The 21000-nt window shown below is 33.8% G+C and overlaps 1 protein-coding gene and 1 non-coding gene across 12 annotated transcripts in view; one reads left to right on the top strand and one right to left on the bottom strand.

Annotated features, from left to right (window-relative positions):
* Naaladl2 (N-acetylated alpha-linked acidic dipeptidase like 2) overlaps positions 1–21000 on the bottom strand; it is an 891856-nt gene that overhangs the window by 835151 nt on the left and 35705 nt on the right. The window lies entirely within an intron of this gene.
* LOC147825342 (U6 spliceosomal RNA) lies at positions 688–796 on the top strand. Its single transcript, XR_015441203.1, has one exon. It is a non-coding gene; the product is annotated as a U6 spliceosomal RNA (small nuclear RNA).

Below are 21000 nucleotides of genomic sequence, written 5' to 3'. Positions count from 1 at the left end.
TATTTTTTTTGTAGAGTGCTATGAGTATTTTCAATGTAGTGCATATCGGAATTTATTTCTGTTGTTCTTTTTAGTCTTTGTACACCAAAAAACAGATGGTGTTGAAAATTTTAATGCCTTTTTATAAACACTCAATAAATATTAAAAATTTAATATTTTTAAATTTTTTCCTGTTATGTACTCATTGTTCAATATAATAAAACTCATAACATTAAAATTAATAATTCATCAATAGAAATATTCTAAAGAATAAACAGGGTATTATGCACCCACGTTTCTGAATCTGTATGACAAAATTGGCATTATGCCTTATGAGCTAAGTTCCTGAACCAAGGTACCACTACATATTAAGTTTAAAGCCCTTAAGATTTGGGCATTAGATTTGTTTCCTCTTTTAACTAAAGCAGACTGGGGATATTGATTAACTAATGAATTCATCTTTGATAATATTAGAATAAAATGTTCTTTGCCATACATTATAACTGAATTTCACCTATATTAGGAAAACTTCTTTTCTTAAATTTCTGTGATATTGGAGCAGCTTCTATTTATTTAGTACCTGGTCTAGCTCACTGGTTATGTCCGACACTTTAGGTGCCTTTTACTCTTCCTGGAAAAATACTATTAGTCTAATTTTATTTGTAGGAAACTGGGGCTCAAGCAAGTAACCTTCAAAGTCTCAGGGATGTGCTCACTTTGGAAGCACATATACTAAAATTGGAACGATACAGAGAAGACTAGCATGGCCCCTGCGCAAAGTCTCAGGGATACAGAGAATCAAATGTATCACAGATTCCGATACATCAACTTTTTGGGTCCATGCCCTTTATACCTCATATGATACCAAATATTTATTATCTAATGTGATTTTTAATGCAATAATATATTAAGCCAGAAAAAGTGGGCCTACATATGAAATATATTGAAAATTACTTCTAGAACTGACTTTCCTCAGTCTAGACTTCATCACACAGATGCTTTAATTTGTCAAACATCCAACTTAGCCAACTGTAATATTTGCGAATTTTTTTTATGATCTTGGAAAATATAATGAATAGTAATAATCATTTAAAGTTGGGGAACATAAAACTGTTTTTCTTAATTTGATACTTAAGAAAAATCAACTTGATTGCCAGATGTAGAAAAAGTGAAGAGAGAAAAAGAACGCACTGCCTATCAGTTATTGTGTGATATAGTTCATTTAGTTTAATTTTCAAATAATGACTAAATCAATATAATTATTACTTATCCCTCTTATTAGATGAGAAACTAAGTTCAAGAGAAGTGAACTGAATTGTCAGGTAAACACAGTGAGTGGCTGGCCAGTGGCTTGATTTGGACACAATTGCCCCGAAAGTCCACCATAACTCAGAACTTCTATATCAGGCCAGATATCTCGTGAGTGTATGCTAATCTAGGCACATGGTCAAGCCAGTAGCAATGACACACAAATTGTAAACATGTTTTCTCCTTTATGGTATATTTAGAATAAACTGTCTCGTTAACAGCTTTGTCTGGAAGCATTGCCTTCACAGGCAGATTGTGAGGGATAACCCTGTGATATTGAATAAGCCACAAGAACCCTTGAAGGTAACAATATTTATGACAACACTTCTACAACAGCGTGGACATGATTTCATTAAAGAAGTGTCTAGAAATTTGGTACTGTATTGGTTGAGAACTTGCCAAAGATTTATAGGAAAATTTCTACAAAAACCTTTTTCATACCAAATAATCATAATACTGTGTTTATGATGCCATTGTTTACAACACCAATTACATTTTAAAATGCAAAGTAACCAATGGCAATTGTAATGTGCTATCAATAGGAAGGTACATTCTAATTATAGGAATTTGAAAATGTGGAAAAATATGCATCTTAGAAAGAGTGATGTAGCATAGATATTAATGTGTTTAAATTTCAAAATAAATTGGGACACTGAAAGCAAATACAAGGACTAGTTTATCATGTTCAAACCATTAGTTTCTAACTTCAGATATTTTTATAAATAATCCTGCCAGCAGAGTGATGAGAGATTAATGAAGCCTTGCCATAAGGAAGCCCCAGGGCATAACAACAATGGAAAAATATCAATATAAAATTCTAAATTTGTTCTGATCATAAACCAGACCATTGCCAACAATTAACCTTGTCTTATTTTATTATATCTGAAAATTTTTCCATTCTGGGCTTCATTCTTAGGAATATTGATAGTTATTAAATTGTATAAAATTAACAAGAGTAAGAAAGGCTGCCATAGTTTAAAAAAAAAAAAGGAGAGGTGAATACAATATACCATTTGCATTAAATTGCTCAAGAAATAAGTCAGAATGACAGCAAAACATCTTTTAGGTGATGTGCCCCACATGCTGTATTGTTTACTGAGGATTCCAATAAAACATTTAGCTATTGCAGCCTTAGGGCATCCATATATCGACAATTTACAGAAGCTTCCTTCACCTAATTTGTTCTCCTATTCCTAAGAAAGAAAAAGAAAACAGTTACCCTAGCAACTGCAATGTTACATTTTATCTTGAAGCTGCAGAGCATTTTGGAAATAATAACAAAACGGTATATTGGAGCTCACATTCCATCCTCATTAGGTGATGGCTTTAGTAGTCAGGTTGAGAATAAAATGCAAACACCCATATCTTCTTGCTGCCCCATCTAAATAGCTTTTACATTGAATGTATTCATTTTTTTCTTTTATAAGAAAAAAGAGAATTTCCAATTTCAAATATGAGTATAAAAAATTGTTAGAGAGGGGCCACACAGAGTGTAGTTCATCACAGCTGACCTTGGTTATTTCTGTAAGAAGAGAAATTTGTGGACAATTGGCAATTGTTATAACGGGAAAATAAACATCCTGTCAAGTGTCAGTGGCTAAAAAGTCAATTTCCACCCCTAATGGAAGATAGCTGTAAACCTGTCTGCAAGAGAATAGATTTTTCAGAAAGTACTAAGTTAAAAACCCATTTTAACAATTTAATTCGAAAATCACTCTCAAGGCTGTTGTACTTCCAGCTTACATACTTGAGGCTACATGGAAAAGGGCACTTGTCAGATGTTAGCATATGACTTAAGCAAAGCCTAAGGTATGGCTGACTTAAAAAAGAAATTCAGGAATAAGTGAAATGAGCAGGAGAAATACAAGATTTACTTTCCTTGAAAAATGAGTGAAACCAAAATCAAAGTAGCTCAACAATAAAAAGGAACATAACATCTAGTAACCTTGGCTTCTCCAAACTCTCAGGACTCTTCTGGATCCTGAGAGACAGCATTGGTCTGCCTGGGTTTCCTTCTGCACTATCACAGCCTAGAATCTTTTACCAGCTAGTGAGCTAGGGCAGTCTTACTAATCACCTCTTTTCTTTCCCATCCCTCAGAGATCATGTATAGCCACTTCCTGATGCCACTGTCTTTAGTGCCACCGCGTCACATACTATGTACAGTTTTGGTTTCAGTTCTTGCTATTATTTTACCCAGACATTCAAATTGTTTCTCTTCTCTCAAATTTAATTGCACAAAGTTCTCTGGTTGCCATAGCTTGTGTTCTGTTCTCACTTATGAAACACTCATTATGTCTAAACAATAGGACAATGTGCTTCGCAAGAGCTGAGTATATGGACCCATGTGTTCTATTTCCAGTTTCAAGGAAAAGTAAAAATATATGCCAGGCCACAAGAACTAACAAATATCAGATTTATTTCAGAAAACATGTTCATGTCTTTAAAAATGACTTTTAGGACAATGCCACTTGCCTTGCACTTATTTATAATTCATTCTCTGAAACACTCCCTGAGCACATACTGTGGGCCTAGTGATACAGTAGCGCCTGGGAACACTCAGGTGAACAAGACAGAAGTATTGTACAGCCTGGACAGCTCTTATTCCAGAGCTTCCCTTGTTTTGAGAAAGCTTCCATACAGTCTACCTCCTATTTTTTTACCCTAATATGTTCTAAACTGAGTCTCCTCCCTCTCCAATGCTCTTTCCACTACACAGAGTTTCATCTTGCCAGGGCCACAGGGCTGTGTACTCACTCTTACCTTCATATATGAAGTTTTATTTCCTCCTGTTTTTAAATTAAAAATTACCTCATCCTTCACTAAATAAAACTCATTGGCTATTTTCTTATCTTTGTTGTTTATCCCTCAGACCCCAACCTAAATCCAAGAAATGCTTTCTCTTTAACTTGCTTTTAAAACTTATTTAATAAACTAGAAAAATTATATAAAGTAATGGTGAGTGGGAAAAATTAAAGCACATTTTGTATAGTGATGCAATATTATTTGAAAAGGTATAAAGTTATGCACACATGTCAAGACATAAGATGATATGCCAAAATGTTAACAGATTTTTTTGAATCTGGGTTAGTAATCCATGGGTAATTTTTAATTTAGTCTCAATACTTTATTTTTAAATTTTTGATAAATATTTTTATATAAGGTAAGAAAATAAAGTTATTCTTAAATCCAACCTCTAAAATTATCTATTACCTGATCAAAATCTTCCTTCTCAGCTCAGTTTATTAAAATATATTACTTTATATGAACTATTGTATTCAATAAAGTTTTATAAATGTGATGTAGTGTACATGCATTTTTCAATTATGTGATACTTAGAAGCAGAAAATGTGCTTCATAAAAATCTTCTAAAGCCTTGATAAAGTATTATTTAGGACATTAGATGTGCACTTCTTCCCCGTGAATTGTACAGATCAAGAGAATGTTGCTGATATTTACTGTGTCCATACCACGTGCTAGATTTTCTTCCAGTCTGTTTTATATGTGCTATTTCATTTAATCCTCAAAAGAATACTCTAAAGTTTTTAATGTTATCCATTAGGAAGCTCAAAAGTAGAGAGATATAAATTTATCTAAAGTTTTACAAAGTAAAAGTGACAGAGTCAGTATTTGAAACCAAGCAGATGACCCACAATCTGGGCTGTAAACCACAACACAATTGAGTTTACATCCTACAACAATATTAAAAATTTCTGTGGGGAGTGAAGTCTCAAATGAATGGTTTACTTATATGGAGTATTTAACATAACTTTCTCTTAGAAATAATTTCAATGTCTACCTAAAAGGACTATTTTAAAAGTTAAATATATGATCACAATTTGCCTCAATGCCTGGTACATGGACAGTTTTCTATAGATCTTAACTAACTAATATTGTTGCATATGTATTCAGTCAGGATGGAATAGCTACAAGTCTAAACAGCGTTTTTGGAATTGGATAAACTAAAGATATGCCTCCATTTAAAGAAAATCTGTTTATCATATGCTTTTCTGCAGAATTTTTCTAATATCATAAAGATTGCTGTTGTCATTTTTCTTTGAAATTCTTTTTTTCTGAAAATCACAAGCTTTGCTTTACATTTTTATTTTTTAAAAAGTGGCCACTGCCATAGGATTATGAATTAGTAGTCATAATTAAAAGTGAACTGTACTACTTTTAAATTTTTAATATTTAATTTTTTTTCAAGTAAACCAACAAAACAACTTTAAAAAAAAAAAAAAAAGCCTGTCAGAGAGCCAGGATTAAATCTTCCCTGTTATACTAAGTAGGTTAAATTTTATTCAACTTAAGATTTTAGTATTAAATATAAGAGTTTATATTTGTAATGGTTATTATCACTGGAAATTCTTCTTCCATCTTTTTTTTTCTTTCTGCCTTAGTTATACTTCCATAAATAAACTTAAATACAACCCACTTTGAAACTAATTTTCTAAGGCTTAGTTAGAAGAGACTAATTTCTGTAGTCACCAGCCTGTTTATGGAGGCATGATTGATTGATAGCTTATAAAGCCATTTTATTCAGCACTGCCATTTTAAAGATACTAGATAGTCTGAACTTTCCATCTGGTGTGCCTGATTTCCTTTGTTCCACTTTCCCATAGTGACTTATTTTGTCCTTGAGTCCTAGAACTACTTTGATTTAATTTAGTCCTCAGAGTGTGAAAAGATGGTGAGGTTATTTAAACAGGAGATGAGGGTAAGCCCTTCACTGGTGCATGGTGATAGGAAAGCAAATCCTAACTCTGGCATTTGTTTATGTACTAACTCTACATCCAAGTACGGCCAGCCAAATTTCTAGAATCTTCTGTGTACTTACAAAAACCTAGAAAAAGGGGTAGTCAATGTTTACATAACGGGGACTACAGAAAATATTATTTTATTTCAGTCTGAAACAAACCTACTTTTTTTCTTTTGAAAAAAGATAATTGATGTAAAAAAAGAAATACATTACCTGATTTGGGGAAGCAGTTGATACTTTTTTTTTTGGTATCAGGGATTGAACTTGGGACCTTGTACTTGTAAGGCAGGCGGTGGAACCACTGAGCTAAATCTCCAGCCCAGTTGATACTTTTTAAAAACATCTCTTACACTTCATATTACTAAATATTCATTCAAAACAATGCCATGATATAATAATTTTATTGAGTTTTACAGGGAGCCAGCTATTTAAGACCTGGCTCTTTATGCATGTCACTTTAGTGTCTCTGTTCAATTTTGCTTCTATTTCATTTATTTAAAAATAAATCCAAAGTACTTTCTATATAACAGATCCAAAATTAATCACTTTTGTGCTATTAATTAATGTTTTGCTTCTAAAGGCTGGTAGCACAATAATTTTATATATGTTGATCTAGAAAAGGCAGAAAGGAAAGACTGTAAAATCAGTAGTGAGATATTCACAGATATAATTACCTTTTTCAAGAAGATAGTCTTGTACTATGTAAATCTCAACATGCTTGCAGTACATAATGATTACATTCACTGTTGTGAATTGGTACATGTACATGACACATTTCAATTCTTTTTTTCCCTCCTTTCTACCCCCTTTTATTTTCCAACATCAGATTTATTTATTTATAAGACCTTATAAAGTTAATTATCATATACACAGATTGAAAACTAGACTAATAGGCCAATGAACATATAAAACATGTAAGACAATTATGCTAAGTCAAGGTACACTTTTAGATACATTGCCTGTGCTGAACGACAATATCTTTTTTCTCTCTCTTTTTTCCTATTATCTCTCTTATATTTCCTACTATATATATATATATATATATATATATGCCAAATACATCTATACACATGCCAAACATATATTTTTTTCAGTTTTTCACATAAAAGAAACCACGCGATATTTAAGCTTGAGTGTCTGAGTTACTTCACTTAATATTATGGTCTCAAGGTGCATCAATTTTTCTACAAATGACTTAACTTTATCCTTCTGTATGGCAGAGTAGCACTCTATTGGTTATAAATATGACAATATAGGCTGTTTCCAAGATTTACCTATTATGAATTGGTCTGCTATAAACATAGGTATGTACATATTACTGGTATGATGTCTTTGACTCTTTTGGGAGATACCTAGAAGGTGAAACGATGAACTCTAGAATTCTGGAATTTCTGGCTTTAGCGTTTTGGGCTTTTGTTTTTGTTCTTTTTAAGACAAGGTATCACTCTAATTCAGGCTGGCCCTGAACTCACTATGTATACCATGCTGGTCTCAGACTCACTATGTATACCAGGCAGGCCTCCTACCTCAGTCAGCCAAGTGTGTGTGCCACCATGCCCATCTATTTTTAGTTTTTTCAGGAATCTCCCTACTGACTTCCATAGTGGTTGTATCAGTTTGCCATCCCATCAACAAAGGAAAAATGTTCCTTAAGGTTCCTTTTTCCCCACAGACTTGCCAGCATTTGTTATTCGTTGATTTCTTGATGGTAGCTATTTTTTCTGGTGTGAGATGGAATCTCAGTATTGTCTTCATTTCATTTCTCAAGTGACCAGTGATATTGAACATTTTTCCACATATTTATTGGCCGTTTGTATTTCATCTGAGAAATGTGTTTTCATTTCAGATGCCCACTTTTTAATTGAGTCTTCAAATTCAGGGAGTCAATTTTTTAAATTCGTTATGTATTCTAGATATTAGTTCTTTGTCTAAAGAGTAGCTAATAAAATTTTCTCCCATTTGGTAGATTGTCTCCTCACTCTGTTGGTGGTTTCTTTTGCTTTTTTTGCTATAGAAGCTTTTTAATTTGATGTGATCCTATTTGTTGATTCTTGTTACGATTTTTATGCAACTTCAGTTTTGTAGTATGTAAAGCTCAATATTTTCATAATATGTCTCTATAGTACATTGAACTATGGGAAATTTGCAAACAGTTTTAAAATATTTGTAAAATGGACTTTTTGGAAGCTACACATAACAATATTCATACCCCAGGTGAGGAATTTCTCATATATCTTTGCATCTTCCTTTACCACCCATGAGTTCACAGTCAAAGTATCAAATAAACACTGGGAAGATGTCAACAGGTCTCATGCAGTTCAAGTAGTCACTTCATCTTGGGTAAATGCTTCACACTTTTTTTAACAAACTAAACTTACTCTTCTACAAAACAAGCAGTGATTTCCAGAATATTTAAAATCCATTCTGGTGCTTGTATTATATAATGCTACCATTGTGGTTTAAATAGTAGAAAGATAATACTGCTGAAAAAAAGGTGAATTCTAATATCAAATATAATTGTGCAATTATGATACAGATGAAATGTTAGAAATTGTCTTCATGAAGGCTAACTTATGAGGCACAAAGTGTTATGAATGTATGAGTTTTTAAACTTTAACAACACCTTATTTTTAAAAACTAACCAGTTTAACATACTGCTAGTGATAACTCTTAAGTTACTAAGAAGAAAGATAAGCATTCAAATGGAAAACAAAGCAATTATGACCCTAGAATCAGATGTGAGTTAATTAATGAATGTCTTACCTTCTGTTTTGGTATCCATCGTTACATAAAAAATTACTCTAAAACTTAGCAACTTAAAACATCAAACATATATTCCTGAAACTTTCTGTGAGTCAGGAATCAAGGAATCAAGGAATCAAGGTACGGCATAAAGGGTCTTCTGGCTTTGGTCTCTCATTAGTTTGCAATCAGGTATTGCTGGGAGCTGTTGTCTTCCATGTACCCTGACTGGGGTTGATTATAACTTTCAAGCTCATACATGTGTTCCTTGGCAAAATTCAGTTCTTTGCAGTTTGTTGGAATAAGAATCACAGATCTTCACTAGTTGTTGACCAGAAGTCTTCTTTGATTGCTTGCCATGTAAGCCTCTTTTCAATACAGTTTACAACAGGACGCTTGACTTCCCAAGGAGCAAGTTAGATCACCCAAGATGTAAACCAATCTTTTTATAAACTAATCTTACAGAGATATTCCATTATTCATTCTTTATTCTTTAGTTAGAGGCAAATTGGGAAGAACAGCCCATATTCAAGGAAGTAGTATCAGGAAAGAGCATGAATAGGAAGAGGCAGGGCACCCTGCAACCATCTCAAGAGTTGATTAACAACTCTATATAGTCAAACCAAAAAGAGATGAGATACTGTATGGTTCTTATTACTTTAAAAAACATAGTGAATTACTTCTTTAAGGAAATGTTTCCTGTTTCGCAAATAGATCCAGAAGAATTTTTCCATATGTTTTTGGACATTGACCAATGCATAATTTTCTGAGCAGTTGTTTTATACAATGTCAAGAAGTATCCTTCAGGGTCATGTCTGTGTAATAAATTATGAATGAAGCTATCTTAATGGAGCCAAATCTAACATTGTTTTCTAGGCCTTTAATATAATAAAAAATCCATAACGGGCCAGGGATGTAGTTCACTGGTGCTGGGAATTCCTTGTAAGAGCAAGGTTCTGAGTTCAATGGCTGGTACCATGAAAGAAAGAAAGAAAGAAAGAAAGAAAGCAAGCAAGCAAGCAAGCATAAAAATGGAGAAAACTATATTAGAGACTTTAAAAACTTTCATGCATTAGAATACACTTTATATACAGAAAGATAAACATCCAAGCTTACATCAGTTGCACTACATCAAATGTCTGAGTGTTGGGCATAGATTTCAGCCTTATAAAAAGTACTGCAGATAATTATGATGCATCAGACCCAGAAACAACAATTCCTTACATGTCCTCTCCTAAGTGTCCATTATTCCTTCCACAGTTTTGGCAGACATTGCAATACAGATTCAGCCTGTCTCTGTCTCTGGCATTTCAGTCAAATTCTTATACTTTCTGCTAACAGTGTCAATAAAATAAAGGATTGGAATGTGGAAGACTGAGAAAAAAATGCTTTGCTTTTTTAAATGACAAGATAATTGAGCAAGAATTAATGGAATAACACATCTGAGTTTCCCCTGCCTATATTCTTGAAGTTTTATGTGCCGTAATGCTGATAGTGTTTCATTTCTTCTGAGGTTTGTCCACAAATACACTCTTTAATCCCAATTACAAATCCACTGTACTGATGTAAATTAATTTCATGTATATGTCACTGAAAAAACAAATTATAAAATTTATTCTTGAACCTTCTAGGTTGCCATATCACTGCTCCAAGTGCAGAGGGGGGGGAACCTTCCGGGCCACCATACCAAGGCCCCCAGCACCTAGGAGGTGAGCCTCGCAGGCCTCAGCAGCACATATCCCCCCAACCCCCTTGAAATGAGAAGACTCTTAGACAAGTCTTGAAACCAGACTTCCAAATCACATAAAGCAACACCAAAGGGAAACAAGATGGAGCAAAGTGATTCTCAACCACCTGGACTCCTGGAAGTGGCAACAAAAGAGGATCTGGAAAAAGGGAAATCAGATATAATTTCTCAAATAACAATAGAGATTGTGCCCATAGTGTAAGACATGATTCATAAATCTAGAGGGGACACAGATAAAAAAATAGAGGAGCTGAGGAACATGATGGAATCCCAACATAGGAAACAAACAGAATCCATAAAACAGATGCAAACAGAATTCCAGGAGATTAAAAACTCCATTGAAAGTATATGCAGCACAATGAGCCAAGGTGAGGACAGAATTTCAGATATAGAAGATAAGATTGCAATTAGTGACCAGGAAAAGAAAAATTGCTTTAAAATAGTAAGGGACCATTAGAAATCAATCCAGCAGCTGCTAGATGATGCAAAGAAGAATAACATAAGATATATCAGACTCAATGAAGAAACAGGAGAGGGTGCAGACAACATAAAAAAACTGTTCACAGAAGTGATGGCAGAAAGCTTCCCAAGCAGGGGAAAAGAACTTTACATACAGATAAGTGAGGCATACAAGACTCCAATTAGCCTTGATCAAAAAATATCTACACATAGGCATATAATAGTTAAGATTCCAGGAACCCAACAGAAGAACAAAATTCTAAAAGCAGTTAGAGAAAAGAAACAAATCACATACAAAGGAAAGCCTATTAGAATCAAGGCAGACTGCTCAACACAAACCCTCAAGGCAAGAAGAGCTTGGAGTGACATATTTCAAGCCCTAAATGAAAACAACCTCCAACCCAGATTGATGTACCCTGCAAAACTATCTTTCAAAATTGATGGCGAAATAAGATACTTTCATGACAAACACCACCTTAGGAAATTCATAAATACCAAACCAGCCCTCCAAAACATTTTACACAATATCTTAGGAAAAGACAATCAGGATCACAATGGCAGGAAGCCCAACAGAATGAATCCATTGGTCAGGACAAGAAATTAAGCACAAAGGGGGAGAATCCAACAAAAAGAAAAACTCATGACATGGATAAGTCAATATGTATCAGTTATAATCATCAATGTTAATGGTCTCAATTCACCATTCAAAAAAAATAGACTGGCAGAATGGGTCAAGAACCAAGATCCAACAATATGCTACGTGCAAGAAACACAATTCAAAAAGAAACTCACAGACTGAAAGTTAAAGGGTGGAAAATAATACTCCATGTGACAGGAACCCGAAAAAAAAGCAGGAGTAGCTATCCTCTTTGCAGATCAAGTGGATTTCAAAGCAACACTGATTAAAAGAGACAAAGAAGGACACTACATCCTTGTAAAGGAAACAATCCAACAGGAAGAGATGACAATCATATATGTATGCACCAAACACTGGTGCATCCAACTATATAAAAAAAAATACTAACGGACATGAAAAATCAAAAAAGGACTAATACAATGGTAGCGGGGGACCTCAATACCCACTGTCACACACACATCAACTAGACAAAAAATAAGCAAAGAAATACTAGAACTCAATCAAACTCTTACACAAATGAACTTAACAGATGTTTACAGAGTGTTCCATCCCACGAAATCAGAATACACATTCTTTTCAGCTGCACACAGGTCATTCTCCAAAATAGACCACATAGAATATGTTTAAGTAAGTGCAAAGGAACTGAAGTTATCCCCTGTACATTACCAGACCATAGTGCGAAGAAACTGAAGATCAATAGCAAAAGAAACTGCAAGAATTTCATAAATACATGGAAAGTGAACACCACACTTCTGAATCACCAATGGGTCACAGAAAAATTAAATAAGAAATCAGACAGTTTCTACAATTAAATGACAATGACAATACAACAGATCTGAATCTATGGGACACAATAAAAGCAGTCTTACAAGGGAAATTCAACGTAGTCAATACTCATGTTAAGAAAACAGAGTGAGCCCAATTAAACACCTTGATGCTGAACCTCAAGCTTCTAGAAAAAGAAGAGCAGGACAAACCCAAAGCTCATACAAGGGAGGAAATTATAAAGATTAGAAGAGAAATCAATGCAATGGAGACTAAGGAAATAATACAAAAAATCAATGAAGCCAAGAGTTGGTTCTTTCAAAGAATAAACAAAATTGACAAACCCTTAGCCAAACTTATCAGAAAAAGGAAAGAAAAGGCCCAAATCCATGCAATTAGGAATGAAAAGGGTGAAATCACAATAGACCCAGCAGAAATCCAGAGAATCATCAATACCTGCTTCGAGAACCTATGCACCAATAAGATGGAAAACACAGAAGAAATGGACAGGCTCCTAGATAACTATGAATTACCAAAATTGAATCTAGAAGACCTAAAATTTGTAAACAACCCAAATGAATGAAATTGAAAATGTAATTAAAAACTTACCAACTAAGAAAAGTCTGGGTCCTGATGGTTTCACTGCTGAATTCTACAAGACATTTAGACAGGAACTACTGCCACTACTGTTTAAACTCTTTAATGAAATAGAAAGGGGAGCAATACTCCCAAATTCATTCCTGGGAACAAGCATCACCTTGATCCCCAAAGCAGAGAAAGACTCAACCAAAAAAGAGAACTATAGGCTAATCTCACTAATGAACAAAAATCCTTAATGAGATACTGGCAAATCAAATGCAGAAGATCATCAAGAAGATAATACACCCTGAGTAAGTGGAATTCATCCCAGGGATGCAAGGATGGTTCAACATATGCAAATCAATCAATGTAATACACTATATCAATAGAGCCAAGGACAAAAACCATATGATCATCTCAATAGATGCAGAGAAAGCATTCAACAAAATCCAACATGCATTTATGATAAAAACCCTACAAAAAATTGGAATAGATGGTCTCTACCTCAATCTGATAGAAGCCATCTATGAAAAACCAACTGTCAATATCATACTAAATGGTCAAAAACTGAAATCCTTCACACTAAAATCAGGAACAAGACAAGGATGTCCACTATCACCACTCCTGTTCAATATAGTTTTGGAAATATTAGCCAGAGAAATTAGACAAGAGAAAGAAATAAAATGAATAAAGATAGGAAATGAAGAAGTCAAATTGTCATTATTTGCAGATGACATGATACTCTATATAGAAGACCCCAAGAACTCCACCAAAAGTCTTCTAGACATAATAACCAAATTCAGTCAAATAGCTGGATACAAGGTCAACACTCAAAAATCAATAGCTTCCCTCTACACGAAAAACAGACTCACTGAGAGAGAAATAGGGCAAACAATTCCTTGTACAATAGCATTTAAAACTCTGAAATACCTAGGAATCAACCTGACAAAAGAAATCAAAGACCTCCTCTCTGAAAATTATAGCACTCTGAAAAGAGAGATTGAACACGATATCAGAAAATGGAAAGACATCCCTTGCTCCTGGGTAGGAAGAACCAACACAATGAAAATGGCCATACTTCCAAAACTGCTATATAGATGCAATGCGATCCCAATTGAAATCCCAGAAGCATACTTCACAGACCTGGAGAAAACAATCCAAAAATTCATTTGGAACAAGAAGAGACCTAGAATAGCAAAAGCAATACTAGGCAATAACGACAAGGTAGGGGGTATCACAATCCCCAATTTGAAAATTTACTACAAAGCTACTGTGATAAAAACAACATGGTACTGGTAAAGAAACAGACCTGAGGACCAGTGGAACAGATTAGAAGATGAAGAAACAACTCCAGACACAGTCAGCCACCTCATCTTTGACAAAGGAGCCAAAAACCCTTACGGGAGGAAAGATAGCATTTTTAATATATGGTGCTGAAAAATTGGGTTTTACCTGCCAAAGAAAAAAACTAGACCTATATGTCTCACCATGCACTAAACTGAAATCAAAATGGATTAAATATCTAAATGTTAAAACAGAAATGCTGAACCGGCTGGAACAGAGGTTACATAGAACTCTTGAAGCCATTAACAAAACCTCAGTTGCCCGTGAAGTAGCACAAAGAATCAACAAGTGGTATCTCTTCTTATTAAAAAGCTTCTGCACAGCAAGAGAAACCACCAGCAGTGTGAAGAGACAACCCACAATGTGGGAAAAAATCTTCACCTGCTGTTCCTCAGACAAAGGTCTACTATCTCAAATCTATAAAGAACTTAAAAAGATCAGACCTCCCAAATTTAAAGACCCAATCTGAAAATGGGCATCTGAAATGAACAGACATTTCCCAGACAAAGAAGTAGAAATACCAAATAAACATATGAAAAAATGTTCAACATCACTGGTCATTGGAGCGATGCAAATGAAAACAACGTTGAGATTCCACCTCACCCCAGAAAGAATGGCTGGTATCATGAAATCAAGCAATAACAAATGCTGGTGGGGCTGTGGGGAAAGAGGAACCCTGCTCCACTGCTGGTGGGAGTGTAGACTGGTACAATCTCCGTGGAAATCAGTATGGAGATACCTCAAAGAACTAGGACTGGAAGTCCTATTTGATCCAGCTATTCCCCTGCTGGGCATCTTCCCCAAATAATTAAAAGTGTCATACAACAGCAATATATGCGCACCCATGTTCATGGCAGCACAATTTGTAACAGCTAAAACTTGGAAGCAGCTCAATTGCCCATCAACTGGATACTGGATAAAGAAAATGTGGGATTTTTTTAAATAAAATTGAGCACTACACAGCCATAAAAAATGAGAAATTAGAGTCATTTATAGCTAAATGGATGCACATTGAGGTGATACTCTTAAGTGAAATAAATAGGACATACATGTGTAAATACTGAATAGTTTATCTCATGTGAGAGACTGAAAGTGTAAATAAGGGCTAAAAGGTACAATAAATCATGTGAAATAGGAAGAAAAGGGGCAAAAGGATAGGGGAAGTTGGAGGGTTAGGAGAAAGGAAAGAAGGGAATGGAATTCTTATGAGAAAATGAAACAATGGAAACAAAGTCTTTGTAAATAGGGAAGGGTGGAGGAGTTGAAGGGAGGGCAGGGGAATGGGGAAAAATAAGAACCAAGAGAGATTATGTAAAGGTGCAAATTTCCAGTGATGAATGTCATTATATTATATACCTAAAATGTACCAATAAAATTAATTTAAAAATTTATTCTCAAATTCATCAAGGTTTTATTTAACTAAAACTTTTGAAGGGGTAGGTATATCCAGAACAATGATATCCTTAAACAAATTCTATTCCAGGTAAGTAATATGTGATTGATTGGTTGTTCTGCAGACCATATCAACCAGAATTCAAATACTAAATTAAATGATATAGTATATGGATAAACACTGAATATCAGTGTTGTCAGCTACATAAATCTTTATGATTTAAATAACATAACATGGCTTTGTAGAATAACTAGAACTAAAAATTTAGTAATCTGGAATGCCCATAATTATGATTTATGACTTTTAGACACATAAAAAGCTTACCGATTGACTACTTGCAAAATTTGTCATTGTAAGAAAACTGCACCAGAATGATTTTAATGAAATCTTCAGAAATATCCATACAGCAGTCCCATAAGGAATGTGGACAAAAGTTTTAATGCTGTATATCTTTATGTCTTACCCAGAATTAATGATTTAAAACTGAAACCACCTTTATACCACATAATGCAGGAAAAAATGCTTAATAATTAAAACAGCTTTACCCAATCTCATAAAACTATAAAGAGCAGCAAAACTAATGACACAACTCTTTCACATAAATTGAGTGAATTAGTGCCTTAAGCTCTAAAGAGTATGGGAATGACAAAATAAAAGTAATGGCAACTCCAACTGTTAACATAACAGAAATAGGAAGCTCTTTGCCTTGCAAAGAGAATGTTTTCTGGTCTCTCACAGAGAAAGCATGCAACATATTCTCCCACTCAAATATTTAAAATCTATTTCTTTTACAATTATAAACTAGATTATTGGTATAGTCTTAGTGCTTCGGCAATAGTAGGACTTCTCTACAATTAACCAAAAATATCTAGAATTTGTAGCAATACGTAAAAAGTGTTTGATTATACAGGGAATAGGTAGGCTATGGTATTTACTTCCATAGTAGATAACATCAAATCCTAGAACTCCAAACTACCAAGCTAGACAGACTTTCCATCTGAAAAAGTGAAGGTGATAACTACTTTAATGGCATATATATATATGTATATATATTCTTGTTCATAAGTTACCTAAACTTTCTCTCAAGTTTATTTTTGTTATGTTGAGGAAACACTGCACTCTTCCAACTAGTAGTGATTTTGGAATGTACCTATGATTTCTGCACTCATCAGTGAATTGTACACTTGTCAAAATCAATTGTGCTTACTCTGAAAATACTCATATGCTCATTTATATTTAATGTTGTAACTATATAGCTTAGTTTTTAAAAAATACCAATAAAGAGGTGTACAAAAAGGAGTGGTATTTAAGAGAATGAGGTCAAAATTTTACATGGAGTCAGTAAGTATTGAGCAAAAGATACGACTACAGATGTTGTTGGTTCACTAATCCAACACCCAATTCCAGACCATTTTCCACTGTAAGCCTTCACTGTAAAAGTGAAGGCAGCTAAAATATCGACAAATTGATTTGGTCATCTGGCATAGTTCTGGCCAATTAGACATAAACATTCATTACCTGGCATTGTTTTAATTTGTTCAGGTTTCTATAGCAAAATGCTATGGCTGAGTGTCTTATAAACAACAAAAATTTATTTGGCATAGTTCTCAAGACTGGGGAATAAAATAGCAATGGTCAGTAGATCTGTTGTGTTGTGAGGGTACAATTTCAGGTTGGCAAGACAGATGACCATCTTCTCACCATATTCTCAGCTGGAGGCAAACATGAGCAAGAACTCTAGGTCCTCATTGATAGGGGCACTAATTCTTTATAACTTAATCTCCAAAGACTTCATTTCCAAATACTAATGGATTGGGGATTAGGTGTCAACAAATAAATAGCTGGGGGAAGGAAGGCAAACATTTAGCCTATAACAGGTGAGTTTTCTCATGAAGAAAGAAGAGGTCCCTATAATATGATCTTGATTTTTGACCCTGTGGCAGGCACTTGTGACTATAGGGGAAAGTCCAAAAGAATTACAAAAAACAAAACAAAATAAAAACAACAAAAAAACACCTGTTATTCTAAAGTCATCTACCACTTACCCCCAGACATCCTGTTTGAGAAGGCAAAGGAAAGAAAGAGAAAAGGAACACAAGAAGTGGAACAGAAGACAAAGAATGAATTTATGTAAGCACATGAATATTCTTTTGGCTATTTGCAATTGAAAACATTTCTACAGTACAAAATATCCAGTAGTGCTGATGCGAGGATGGATCCAGAAGCACTTTTCATTTACACTGCTTTATAATTTACTTGACTATTACTATGAAATTAACAAAAACTTCAAATTATATGAATTTGATTAATGCAAGGAAGACAAGATATGTGGGATTCTAATTAATGAGCCCAAAATATTATTGAATAGGTGTATATTGTTTAATAGATAGATTGATAGATATAGATATAAAATTCAGACATATGTGCATCATTTTCAAGAGTTTTTATCTAAAATGCTTCTATAAATCAATAAAGAGAAAATTTTAAAATTATTTTCACTATATTCTAGGACAAAAATATCAGTCAAAAAGTAAGCAAGATGCAAAATCAAAGCTAAAATGTAAACGTGCTTTCATCTCAAACCTTGACAAATTTGTAAGTAAACTGGAAGATGTAAATAAAAGTTTGGAGGTAAAAATTAAAATTAATTTCAACAGATAGATTAATTGAGATTATGTGCATATTTTGCAACCTTTCAAATACTGCAGATTATTATGTCTTCCTATTACTTCGTGATTTTTAAAGACAATGAAAAAAACAATCAATCGCCTATGTTGATGGCTGTGAAATAAAATATTACAAATATCTACCACATGGAGCTACAGGAATGTAGAAGTACCCACATGAAGTCCTCAGACGTAACAGCAGTGTGTAAAGCATCCCTTTATAGACAGCTTTCACAACCTACAACATTGACCTTATGAGTATCATGACTGCCTTTGTGAAAGTTGAACGATTAGAAATACCGTCTCCATATTAAACATATTAAACATAAATCTATCATTTTCTAAGCTCTGTCCATCTCAGTTTTGCCAAACAGAGTAATACAGAGATAAGAATATTCCTTTCTTTGTTAGACAGGGTTCCCCATCCGAACCCACTGCCCTTCAATCTCGTTTGTGGGAAAATACTTGCTAATTTTTTCAAATATTTCCACTTGAAATTAGATAAATGGATCCATTTGTATCAACTGACTGCCTTGCTGCCCTTTTCTGGGCACACTTTATCTGTCAGAATACCACAATAAGAATAACAGTGCTGGGCGGGGGCTTTACCTCAGTGGCACTGCGCCTGCCTTACAAGTGCAAGGATGAGTTCAATCCCCGGTACCAAAAAAGAATAACAGTGCTGACCACAATGTTTATGGGCCTAACTAATTTGCAACAAACATGTGAATAGCTTTTGAGTTCACAGTATCTCCTTGAAAATTCTAGATATATTTCTATTTTCTCCCTTATTATATTTAACATCTATTAATAAAGGATGATTGTATTCATTTTTTATTCCTATACCATCATATATATTCTTCCTCATGAGTTCTTTTTTAAAATGTTTATTATTTGTTTGTTTGCTGTCTATTTGCAGTACTGTGTATTTAACCATGGGCTTTTCCACTGAGCTACATCCCCGGCTCTTTTAAAATTTTTATTTTGAGGCTACATTGCTGAGTTAGGATATTAGAAATGTTATTAATATTGGTAAATTTTCCCATCTAGTAAAATACTACATTACTGATCCATTATTTAATAATATTTATTTATATTGAATGATTTGCATTATTCATATTGCTGAATAAAACTCTATTTGATGGTATCAGGGGATTCATTTATAATATTTCTGATTCCTTTTTACTAGTGTTTCTCCATGTTAAATAATGACATGTCAGGTTAAATAATGCAATTTTCCATGGTAACAGAAAAATAAAATTTTATTTATATTTTATTAGATAAAAGAGAAAGTGTTAATTAATGACCAGAAAATACTTTTGAATATTTGAATATCTAAATTCCACAAGTGATTGCTTCTACATATAAAGATATTAATCTTTAATTCATACTCCTATCTTACATTTACTTAGTAATTCACAGAACAAGGATAAACCAAGAGTTAGTTAACATATAACCAGGTATAACCTGCCCAATGGTATGTAAACAGTCTTTGAGACTATGTATAGTCTTAATCACTTGGTAGTATATAAAAAATTTTACAACCTTGTTTTTGTTTTTTTTCTTAGCCAATTCATCTCCAGGAAAATTAGGTTCATCCCCACATGGTTATCTATCTTTCCCTCAATCACTCTACCTTTCATTGTCTTACCTAATTCACGTCACATATTCATACTTACATGTTCATTCTATATTTTCTACATAGAGTAATGCCACTTCTTTCTGTTTTTAAATATTTACGGTAGTGGTCACATTTTCAGTTTCCCCAATCAAAATATTTCTTTCTTACAGCCCCTTTTATGCTAATATCATTTACATGTTTATCAGACTAGTTTTCAATGCATCTAGGATAACAGTGTCATATTTATTTTTATATACCCTAGAATACAGTTCTATATATATAAAATAGGGGCTTGTTAGCTCCTAGTAAGGAATACTCAATAACTGAGTACTCCTTAACTGAGTATTCAATAACTGAGTAGTGTGGGATTCTCCATTTCAATTTACCTCAACCACCATAATTCTAAATGTAGTATAATTTCAAATATACAGAAGAAAAATTATTATCTTTGCTATTTATCTTCAGTTTCATTGGGATATACATTACAATAGAATATTAGAGCCATAGACATGGTAGTAAAAGACAATGTTCCAGAGAGTGAGGATGCTGATAAAATCTCAAGGACATTCATGATCCCTAGCTCACCTGCAAGGTGCCATGTTTTGAACTCACATAAAGAATGTTACAGTAACCTCTATATGTATTTACCTCTTTTCAGGAACATTAAGCTGCAAGTCCCTATAGAAATTGCTTTCCCTTTCACCATAAACTCAAAATAACTTATTTCACAGTTGCTTTAGTATTAAGAAGAATATCGTTCACCAGACATCTTTATCTGAGAGTTCTTATATGACAGGAAGATGTTGATCTTAGCTCAATACAGATAACAAGGAGGAAGAGATGAGTAAACAGTTAAGAAAAATCAGTTGAATTCCTAGTAACTTCTTTTTTTTTTCCTTTCATGGAAATGTAAGGAAACTTAGTCATGTCTTGTCAAATACTAATGCGATAGTGCATGGATTATAAAATGAAATATGCTGTGTTTTCTGGTTCTTAATGTT

This window comes from Heterocephalus glaber, unplaced genomic scaffold (genome assembly GCF_053883595.1).
Source record: "Heterocephalus glaber isolate CG9 unplaced genomic scaffold, H.glaber_assembly_v1.0 deba00001504, whole genome shotgun sequence".
In the NCBI taxonomy this organism is placed as follows: Eukaryota; Metazoa; Chordata; class Mammalia; order Rodentia; family Bathyergidae; genus Heterocephalus; species Heterocephalus glaber.
The sequence above is the reverse complement of the archived record's forward strand: the minus strand, read 5'-3'. Positions and strand labels throughout refer to the sequence as shown.